Source organism: Elephas maximus, chromosome 7 (genome assembly GCF_024166365.1).
Source record: "Elephas maximus indicus isolate mEleMax1 chromosome 7, mEleMax1 primary haplotype, whole genome shotgun sequence".
Taxonomy (NCBI): domain Eukaryota; kingdom Metazoa; phylum Chordata; class Mammalia; order Proboscidea; family Elephantidae; genus Elephas; species Elephas maximus.
Window position 1 is genome coordinate 60,946,593 of NC_064825.1, and position 11,519 is coordinate 60,958,111.

Genomic DNA, 11,519 nt, shown 5'->3' on the forward strand with positions numbered 1-11,519 from the left:
AATATCTGGGAGGTCTATTATTTTCATTCTTCTTCTTATAAGTAATGCTATCCTCATCCAAACTGACTCTTGACATCATACACCCATGTACTTTTTCCTCAAAAACTTGTCCTTTGGTGATCTCTTTTTCTTCTCAAGCATCATTCCCCAGATGCTAGTCCAATTGCTTGTGAAAAAGAAAATCGTTTCATTCACTGGATGCTCAATACAGACAGTTGTCTTCCTCCTAGCAGTGTATACAGGCTATGCACTGCTGGCGGTGATGTCCTATGACTGACACGTGGCTGCCTACAAGCCCCTGCACCATTCGACGATTGTGAACTTTTGTTCTAGAAAGGATTTCAGTGGAGAGATCACACACTATGTGTCTGACAACATGATAGATACTGAGAAAATTCCCATCACAGTTAAGCATGAATAATGCTGTACCAATAGTGCTAGGTAGAAGATCAAAACAAAAGAAGAACTGATCAACTCTGCTGGGTGGTGGTAGTGGGTGGTTGATGATGACACCATTGAGAAGGACTCTCACTGAATAAAAACACTATGGTTAGACAGGACTGGAGGGAAAAAGGGCATCTCAGGCAGATGGAGACAGCAAGTGTAGAGGGAATGAGACATGAAAGAACAAGTTTTATAATATAGTTGGAAAAGAAGTTGTCTATGAAGAACGATCAAAAATCAAACAGTCTCTTAAATATGGAGCTGAAATTAGGATATTCCCGGATAAACAGGAGTTTAGGAAATTCGTAAAAACCAAACCAAAACTACAAGAAATATTAAAGAGTGCTCTTTGGTTAGAATATCAATAATATCAGATATCAACCCAAGACTAGAACACTGGGCAGAGCAATCAGAATTCAGCCCAGAGAAATTAAAACAAAAACAAAGCAAGATTAAAAAAAAAAGCTCAAAACATGGTAACAGCGATGTCATTATGTTAAAGAAGACAACATTAAAACAATAAAGAGGGACTAAGGAATGTAGTCATACATCTTCCATATGGAGACGAAGATAAGGCGACACAAGGAAATAAAACTTAGGTTAATATTTAGAGAAATAGGAGAAAATAATAAAGTAACCACGAAGGAGACAAACTATCCTACACATCAAAATAAAATACAAGAAAAAAGTAGAGACTCAGAGAAACAAAATCAACAACAATGAATATGAGGAAAGGACAATATATAAAGAAAATCTACTCAGCACATAAAATTAAGTGGGAAAAAGAAACTGTCAGCAACACACAAAAAAAGACATCAAAATGATAGCACTAAATTCATACCTATCCATAATTACCCTGAATGTAAATGGACTAAACGCACTAACGAAGAGACACAGAGTTGCAGAATGGATTAAAAAACACGATCCATCTGTATGCTGCCTATAAGAGACACACATTAGACTTAGAGACACAAACAAACTAAAATTCAAAAGATGGAAAAAATATATCAAGTAAACAACAATCAAAAAAGAGCAGGAGTGGCAATATTACTTTCTGACAAAATAGGCTTTAAAGTTAAATCCATCAAAAAGGATAAAAAAGGACACTATATAATGATTAAGGGACAATATACCAGGAGAATATAACTGTATTAAATATTTATGCACCCAATGAGAGGGCTGCAAGATACATAAAACAAACTCTATCAGCACTGGAAGTGAGATAGACAGCTCCACAATAATAGTAGGAGACTGTAACACACCACCTTTGGTGAAGGACAGGACATCCAAAAAGAAGGTCAATAAAGACAAGGAAAATCTAAATGCCACAATCAACGAACCTGACCTCAAAGACATATACAGAACACTCCACCCAAAAATAACCAAGTATACTTTTTTTTCTAGTACACATGGAATATTCTTTAGAACAGACCACATATTAGGTCATAAAGCAAGCCTTAGCAGAATCCAAAACATTGAAGTATTACAAAGCATCTTCTCTGACCATAAGGCCATAAAAGTGGAAATCAATAACAGAAAAAGCAAGGAAGAGAAATCAAACACTTGGAAACTGAACAATATGCTGCTCAAAAAAGACTGGATTATAGAAGACATTAAGAATGGAAAAAAGAAATTCATAGAATCCAAGGAGAATGAAAACACTTCCTAACAGAACCTTTGGGACACAGTGAAAGCAGCTCTCAGAGGTCAATTCACATCAATTAATGCACACATACAAAGAGAAGAAAGGGCCAAAATCAAAGAATTATCCACACAACTTGTCAAAAAGAAAGAGAGCAACAAGAGAAATCCTCAGGCACCAGAAGAAAACAAATAATAAAAATTAGAGCAGAACTAAATGAAACAGAAAACAGAAAAACAATTGAAAGAATTAACAAGACCAAAAGCTGGTTCTTTGAAAAGATCAACAAAATTGATAAACCGTTGGCCAGAATGACAAAAGAAAAACAAGAGAGGAAGCAAATAACCTGAATAAGAAATGAGATGGGCGATATTACAACAGCCCCAACTCAAATGAAAAGAATCATATCAGATTACTATAAAATATTGTACTCTAACGAATTTGAAAACCTAGAAGAAATGGATGAATTCCTAGAAACACACTACCTATCTAAACTAACACAAACAGAGGTAGAACAACTAAATAAACCCATAACAAAAGAAGAGATTGAAAAGGTAATTGAAAACTCCCAACAAAAAAATGGCCTGGTCTGGGTGGCTCACCACAGAGTTCTACCAAACTTTCAGGAAGAGTTAATACCACTACTACTGAAGGTATTTCAGAGCATAGAAAAGGGTGGAATACTCCCAAACTCATTCTGTGAAGCCAGCTTATCCCTAATACCAAAACCAGGTAAAGACACCACAAAAAAAGAAAATTATAGGCCTATATCCCTCATGAACTTAGATGCAAAAATCCTCAACAAAATTCTAGCCAATACAATTCAATAACATATCAAAAAAATAATTCACCATGACCAAGTGGCATTCATACCAGGCATGCAAGGATGGTTCAGCATTAGAAAAACAATTAATGTAATCCATCAAATAAATAAAACAAAAGACAAGAATCACATGATATTATCAATCTATCCATAAAAGGGATTCAACAAAGTTCAACACCCATTCGTGATAAAAACTCTCAGCAAAATAGGAATAGAAGGAAAATTCCTCAACATATTAAAGGAGATTTATACAAAGCCAATAGCCAACATAATCCTAAATGGAGAGATTTTGAAAGCATTCTCCTTGAGAATGGGAACCAGAAAAGTATGCCCCTTATCAACACTCTTTTTCAATATTGTGCTGGAGGTCCTAGCCAGAGCAATTAGGCTAGATAAAGAAATAAAGGGCACCCAGATTGTCAAGGAAGAAGTAAAATTATCTCTATTTGCAGATGACATGATCTTATACACAGAAAACCTAAGGAATCCTCAAAAAAACTACTGAAACTAATAGAAGGGTTCAGCAGAGTATCAGGATACTAGATAAACATACAAAAATCAGTTGGATTCTTCTACACCAACAAAAAGAACATCAAAGAGGGAATCACCAAATCAATACCATTTATAGTAGCCCCCAAGAAGATAAAATACTTAGGAATAAATCTTACCAGAGATGTAAAACACCTGTACAAAGAAAACTACAAAACACTTCTGCAAGAAACCAAAAGAGACCTACATAAGTGGAAAAACATACCTTGCTCATGGATAGGAAGACTTAATATTAAAAAAATGTCTATTCTACCAAAAGCAATCTATAGATTCAATGTAATTCTGATCCAAATTCCAACGATATTCTGTAATGATATGGAGAAACAAATCACCAACTTCTCATGGAAGGAAAAGAGGCCCCGGATCAGTAAAAAGCACTACTGAAAAAGAAGAACAAATTGGGAGGCCTTACTCTACCTGGTTTTAGAACCTATTACACCGACACTGTAGTCAAAACAGCCTGGTACTGGCACAACAGCAGATACATAGACCAATGGAACAGAATTGAGAGTGCAGACATAAATCCATCCACATATCAGCAGCTGATATTTGACAAAGGCCCCAAAACAGTTAAATGGGGAAAAGACAGTCTTTTTAACAGATGGTGCTGGGATAACTGGATATCCATCTGCAAAAAAATGAAACAAGACCCATACCTCACTCCATGCACAAAAACGAGCTCAAAATGGATCAGAGATCTAAACATAAAATCTAAAACTATAAAGATTATGGATGAAAAATATGGACAACATTAGGAGCCCTCATACATGGCATAAACAGTATATAAAATATTGCTGACAATGCAGAAGAAAAACTAGATAACTGGGATCTCCTAAAAATCAAACACTTATGCTCATCCAAAGACTTCACCAAAAGAGTGAGAAGATTATCTACAGACTGGGAAAAGTTTTTAGCTATGATATTTCAGATCGGCGCCTGATCTCTAACATCTACATGATACTGCAAAAACTTTACATAAAGACAAACAACCCAATTAAAAAATGGGCAAAAGATATGAACAGATAATTCACTAAAGAAGACATTCAAGTAGCTAACAGATACATGAGGAAATGCTCATGATCATTAACCATTAGAGAAATGCAAATCAAAACTACAATGAGATTTCATCTCACTCCAACAAGGCTGGCATTAATCCAAAAAACACAAAATGGTAAATAATGGAGAGGCTGTGGAGAGATTGGAACACTTATACACTGCTGGTGGGAATGTCAAATGGTACAACCACTATGGAATTCGATTTGTCACTTTCTTAAAAAGCTAGAAATAGAACTATGATGTGATCCAGCAATCCCACTCTTTGGAATATATCCTAGAGAGATAGAGCCTTTACAGGAACAGATATATGCACACCCATGTTTATTGCAGCCCTGTTTACAATAGCAAAAAGATGGAAGCAACCAAGGTGCCCTTCAGCGGGTGAATGGATAGATAAATTATGGTATATTCACACAATGAAATACTATGCATTGATAAAGAAGAGTGATGAATCTACGAAACGCTTCATAACATGGAGGAATCTGGAAGGCAGTATGCTGAATGAAATTAGTCATTTGCAAAAGGACAAATATTGTATAAGGTCACTATTATAAGTTCTGGAGAAATAGTTTAAACAGAGAAGAAAATATTCTTTGATGGTTAAGAGAAGAGGGGGTAGAAGGGGGATATTCACTAATTACATAGTAGATAAGAACTACTTTAGGTGATGGGAAAGACAAGACACAATACAGGCGAGGTGAGCACAACTGGACTAAACCAAAAGCAGTTTCCTGAATAAACTGAATGCTTTGAAGGCCAGTGTAGCTGGGGCGGGGGTTTGCAGACCATGGTTTCAGAGGACATCTAAGTCAATTGGCATAATAAAATCTATTAAGAAAACATTCTGCATCCCACCTTGGAGACAGGCGTCTGCGGTCTTAAACGCTAGCAAGCAGCCATCTAAGATGCATCAATTGGTCTCAACCCACCGGGATCAAAGGAGAATGAAGAACACAAATGACACAAAGTAATTAGGAGCCCAAGAGACAGAAAGGGACACATAAACCAGAGACTACATCAGCCTGAGACCAGAAGAGCTACATGGTGCCTGGCCACAACAGATGACTGCCCTGAAAGGGAACACAACAGAGGACCCCTGAGGGAGCAGGAGAGCAGTGGGATGCAGACCCCAAATTCTCATAAAAAGACCAGACTTAATGGTCTGACTGAGACTGAAGGACTCCGGTGGTCATGGCCCCCAGACCTTCTGTTGGCCCAGGACAGGAACCTTTCCCAAAGGCAACTCTTCAGACAGGGTGTGGACTGGACAATGGGTTGGAGAGGGATGCTAGTGAAGAGTGAGCTTCATGGATCAGGTGGACACTTGAGACTATGTTGGCATCTCCTTCCTGGAGGGGAGATGAGAGGGTAGAGGGCATTAGAAGCTGGTGAAATGGACACGAAAAGAGAGAGTGGAGGGAGGGAGCGGGCTGTCTCATTGGTGGGGAGAGCAATTGGGAGTATGTGGCAAGATGTATATAAGTTTTTGTGTGAGAGGCTGACTTGATTTGTAAACTATCACCAAAAACACAAGAAAAATTTTAAAAAATGTTAGTGATGTATGTTCAAAAATGCTAATTACCACAGTACTGTATGTAAAGCACCAGAAAACTTGACAGTCTGTGACTATAAAAACACTGGCAGCGATGAAAACAACAGCTCAGGCCTGCACTGTGTGCAGACAAAACCACATGATTCAAAGCGTCATTGTAATTGAGTAATAATGACAGAGCACTGTTGTTTTTAGGTGCCTTTAAGTCAGTTCTGACTGGTAGCAGCCCTATGTACAACAGAAGGAAACACCGCCCAGGCCTGAGCCATCCTTACACTCCTTGGTCTGCTTGAGCCCATTTTTTAGCTACTGCATCAATCCATCTCATTGAGGGTCTTCCTGTTTCCACTGACCCTCTACATTACCAAGTATGATGTCCTTCTCCAAGGACTGGTCCCTTCTGATAGCCTGTCCGAAGTATATGAGAGGAAATCTTGCCATCCTTGCTTCTAAGGAGGACCCTGGCCATAGTTCTTCCAAGACAGATTTGTTTGTTCTTCTGCCAGTCCATGGTATGTATATTCAATATTCTTCACCAACACCATAATTCAAAGGCATCAATTCTTCTTCGATCCTCATTATTCATTGTCCAGCTTCCACATGCACATAAGGTGACTGAAAACACCATGGCTTGGGTCAGGTCCACCTTAGGCCTCAAAGGGACATCTTTGCATTATAACACTTTAAAGAGGTCTTTTATACCAGATTTGCCCAATGCAATGTGTGGTTTGATTTCTTGACTGCTACTTCCATGGGCATTGACTGTGGATCCAACTTGAATGAAATCCTTGACAACTTCAGTCTTTTCTCCGTTTATCATGATGTTGCTTATTGGTTCAGTTGTGAGAATTTTTGTTTTCTTTATGTTGAGGCGTAATCCATAGGAAAGGCTGTGGTCTTTGATCTTCATCAATAAGTTCTTCAAATCCTCTTCACTTTCAGCAAGCAAGGTTGAATCATCTGCTTATCACACGTCGTTAATGAGCCTTCCTCCAATCCTGATGCTGTGTTCTTCTTCATATAGTCCAGCTTCTCGGATTATTTGCTCAGCATACAGATTGAATAAATGTGGTGAAACCCTGACGCACATCTTTCCTCATTTTAAAACACAAAGAATCCCCTTGTTTACTGTTCAAAGGACTGCCTCTTGGCCTGTGTACAGGTTCTGCATGAGCACAGATAGTGTTCTGGAATTCCCATGCTTCGCAATGTAATCCACAGTCTGTTATGATCCACACAGTTGAATGTCTGCATAGTCAATAAAACACAGGTAAACATCTTTTTGGTATTCTCTGCTTCAGCCAAATTCCATCTGACATCAGCAATGATATCCATTGTTCCACGTCCTCTTCTGAATCCTGCTTGAATTAGAACATTAAAAAAGTAAATTAGCCTAGAGTTTTAGTCTTGTGGGTACAATGATACATATAAGCTGGGATTGCAAAAAAAAAGTTTTTGTTGTTATAGATAACTACAAGAATATTTTTATAAAAACTAATAAATTTCTGCTGAAACACTACATTTAAATTTTATAGGCAGTCATTTTGGTGTCACCCACTTTCACCTTGTGGGGTCTGCACACCCCCTAACAATGCTACTGTCTGACATCTCAATACCTAGCTTCAACAGTCACCAATAATGATAATTATAAGTTTGGTTGCCAACATCACCCTCCTCCTGAAGGTCTTTTTCCTAAGCGTGCTATGCTAATTTTTTTTTTTTTTTTTTTGGTATGTGTTAAAAAAAATTGGCAAAGTAGCTCTTAGGAAGAGTGCTGTTAGCAAACAAACATAGAAACTCTTCGCCTTAGAGTTGATTTCAACTCACTGCAACCCTATAGGACAGAGTAGAATTGCCCCATAGGGCTTCAGGGGAGCAGCTCGTGGATCCGAACTGATGACCTTTTGGTCAGTAGCCGAGGTCTTAACCGCTGTGCCTCCGAAAAGTATAAGAAGGTTCAATAAATCAATGCTTGGATGCTAATTCACACTCAATGAAGGAAGACCTGATATTTACAGAAAAACTAGAGCCCAATTCCTTCATTTGTAATATCCCAGAGCAGAGGCTCAAAGAGGATCCAGCAGCAGCATTCTGCAGAACCCATGAGGCATACTTTATAATTTGGACAGAGGACTGGCCAGAGACTTCTTAGATTAGTTACTGACACTGTGTATTTAGTTAGGGATTTAGAAACAGCCTCAGCAAGTCCATATGAGGCAAAACAAGTCCTAAAGCCTCAGAGCTCATTTAGTGGGTGACGTTTGTAGGAGTGGCAGGCTAGGGAACATGTCCAGGGGGCTCATTAAAACGCTGTTTCTTGGAGCAGTATGTTCAGGGGAGGTCATTTCAGCTGAGGTGATAAAACTGTGACTCCTGCCTGGCTCACTGCTACCCCAAGAATGCGAGGCTGGGTACTACAGGGTCTCCATTGGGCAGCTTCTCCTTTATTTTTCCCCCAAATTTCTCCTGCACCCAGTTTTTATCATGGATACAAAGCAGGATAGAAATACATGAAAATGTGAGTACCTGGACTAAAGAACTGAGCTGGAGTCACTACAGGTTGGTGAGGACTCTCTCAACAAGGAAAGTTGGATGAGACAAGGTAGGGGAAGGACAGCTCCCTCTCTCCACTGGATCCCTAGGTTCTCTCAGCTTCCTGTTTGCATCCACCTCCATCCCCAGGAAGGACTTGTACTCCTAGTAAAATGGAAGAATTTTTGACTTCTGATCTCAGACACAGTCATACACACACCTACATCCCACTCTTCCAGAAGAAGCACCTCTCCTTTCTTCACCTTCTTGAACATCTTTCAGCCTTATGTGAACCTCAGGGCCATCAGTTGGTCAGGCAGCTGTACCTCTTCCCACTTGAGGTAAGGGCTCTTTCTTTGTTTCAAGAACTATGTGGAGTCTGGAAGTGCTGAGAAAGAGGGTCGGCACTTTACACTACTCTGTTTCTCCAGTTCTCTGGTGCTTTGGGCTTTATAGTTTACCCACTCCTTTCCAGGCACCTTGTACATGGAGAAAGTGTGGACTTGGGTTTCTCTACTTCCTGATGCTGCCCTCTGGAAAAAAGGCTCAGCACATAACCTTTAGTACATCTGGGTTGTTCTGGCTTCTAATAGTCTGTGCCCTAAAATGGGTAGCACCCCAAAGCGTACCATCTAGAATCAGTTGAAGTGCCTAGTTGATGCTAAAGTCCTATAGTGACAGAAAAAGTCAATTGAAGTCAATGAAATTTTTATTGGGCAATGATATAGAAAAACAACTTATACAAATATTTTCAACTTCTTAGTTCCATGTTCCATGTTCTTACTGTCTGACCATTTCTTGTGATGGTCAGCAATGTCTCTCTGTTAATCACGGTCTCTGATAACTGCTCTTGGTTTTAGGTCCCCATTCACCACCAGCAACTTTCCAGAAAGGGGGCTCTTCCTCTGTGAGAACAAGAACTGTGATCCCTGTGTGTGTTCATTCACCCTGCTTTTAAGATAGCCCTAGGGAAGAGGAACCAGAGAACAGAAAAGGAGGGAAAGCAGGGAACTTAGATCAGAGGAAAGAAGGAAGTACATTAAGATCATGACTCCTGACTGTACTAACTTACCTAAGCACTGCATGTTTTGCTGTTTGAAATCACATCCAAACTCTTGGGGCAGAAATCTAGCGGAATGTGCTTAGCTAATTATTTTCCTTCTTTCCTTGATCCATCCATCCATCTTTTTATTGAAAATAATTATCTTAAGTTTAACATTTACAGGACACTGAGCTAAGAATCATCTTCGAACTTGTCTTTTTGTGGTTGGCAATATTTTTTTAATAGGGAAAGACAGGCTGGCAGTCAATGTTTTGGTTTTGTGAAGCAAGATCTCAGACCCTAAGGAGTGATGAGACACAGTTTTAAAGAGGCCATTTTTATGGTTTCTTTCCTAGACTTCACTGTGGCAAAAGTGTGGGGAGAAGATTCTTGCAGTAAGTTTCAGAAGCTCTGACCTTCATGCATCCCTTTGTCAGCACTACCCTGATCCCTTCTTTACTTAGCTACCTTCTATTCATCCTAGTCTGTAGTTTTTTGTCACTTATTTGCAGAATCCTTTCCTCAAACTTCAGTTATATGGACTCTTATTTTCTTATATTGTTCTTTATACATCAAAAATCACGATCAGATGTATGTAGTTGTTTGTATCATGAATTTTTCACATCTGTGAAGTAACCCTAGACCAGGTAGGTCCTTGGAAAGCATTTATTGAATGAAAGAAGGAGCAGCTGGATCAGACGGCCTTTCCAACTTCAGGAGTTTATGATCCTACCAATTAAATGTTCCAACTCTGAGACGGCCAGGGTGGTGACATAAACAAAATATTGGAAGAATAGGTGCAGATGATACAAAGGACAGACGAAGAATTCTCTTCTTCTCCAAAATATTTCCTAAGCTCCCTGTCCAACTATGAAAAATCTTCATTCACAAAGAGCCAGCTAAGTAAATGCTGCCCCACAAAATTCACCCTCAACTCCACTCTCCCAGTACTATCACTTGAATTCATGATTCAGCATGACCAGTATCCTTCCTGGTATTGTTTACATTTGTGAGATAGAGGTATCTGCTTTCCGTGTTCAGAATCTTACTGTGATTCTCAGGTGACAGGGTAGCTTTGGGTTACCTTTTCCCTTTTGTAGCTAACTCCTTTTATCATACACACTTAGCCATGGTTTTGCAAAATTCTCCTCTCATCTTTCCCATGTCTCCTTCCTAACAAACATATTATCATTATCTGTAAATAGGCAAACACCTTTTGTACTGTTCCTACAGATTTACCTCCAAAACATATACATCATACTATTCAGGGCACCCAGAATTTACTTTCCCTCCAGCAGAATAACGGCTCATCAAGAATACAAGGAGATTACAACAGAACAAATGGTCCAGGAGCCAGTAGGCTCCTCTCTTGAAGAAGCTTTCAACAAAAACAAGCCATGTGAATAAAGACATACATAACAGCAAGGGAAGATGTCAAACAGCTGCACTATAAATAACACTTTTAAAATAATTTTTGAACTGCAATCCCAAGTATGTTTTAAGCAGAAAGCCACCTGGATTTTAAACAAACACCCAGTACACTTTGTTAATATAAAGACAGAAAAATTTACCTATTGGCAAAGATGCTTGTTTGTGCTTATTCTCTTGGATACCTTATTAAAAGACATTTCTAAATAATTTGCTATTAACAATATACCTGTTCCCCACTTATCTGGTGTTTTTTCATAATTTAATTGAAAAATTCAAAAATAAGAAGAGCAAGCTTAGCTGCCAAGAGGAAATAATTTCATTCCATGCAATTTCTATTGTTCATCCCTCAGCGACCCGGAACAATACAAAGCAAGGGTGCAGACCATAGGAAAGCTTTCATTGAGAATCCATCAAGGTATAGACAAATTAAAACAAAACAAAACACAGA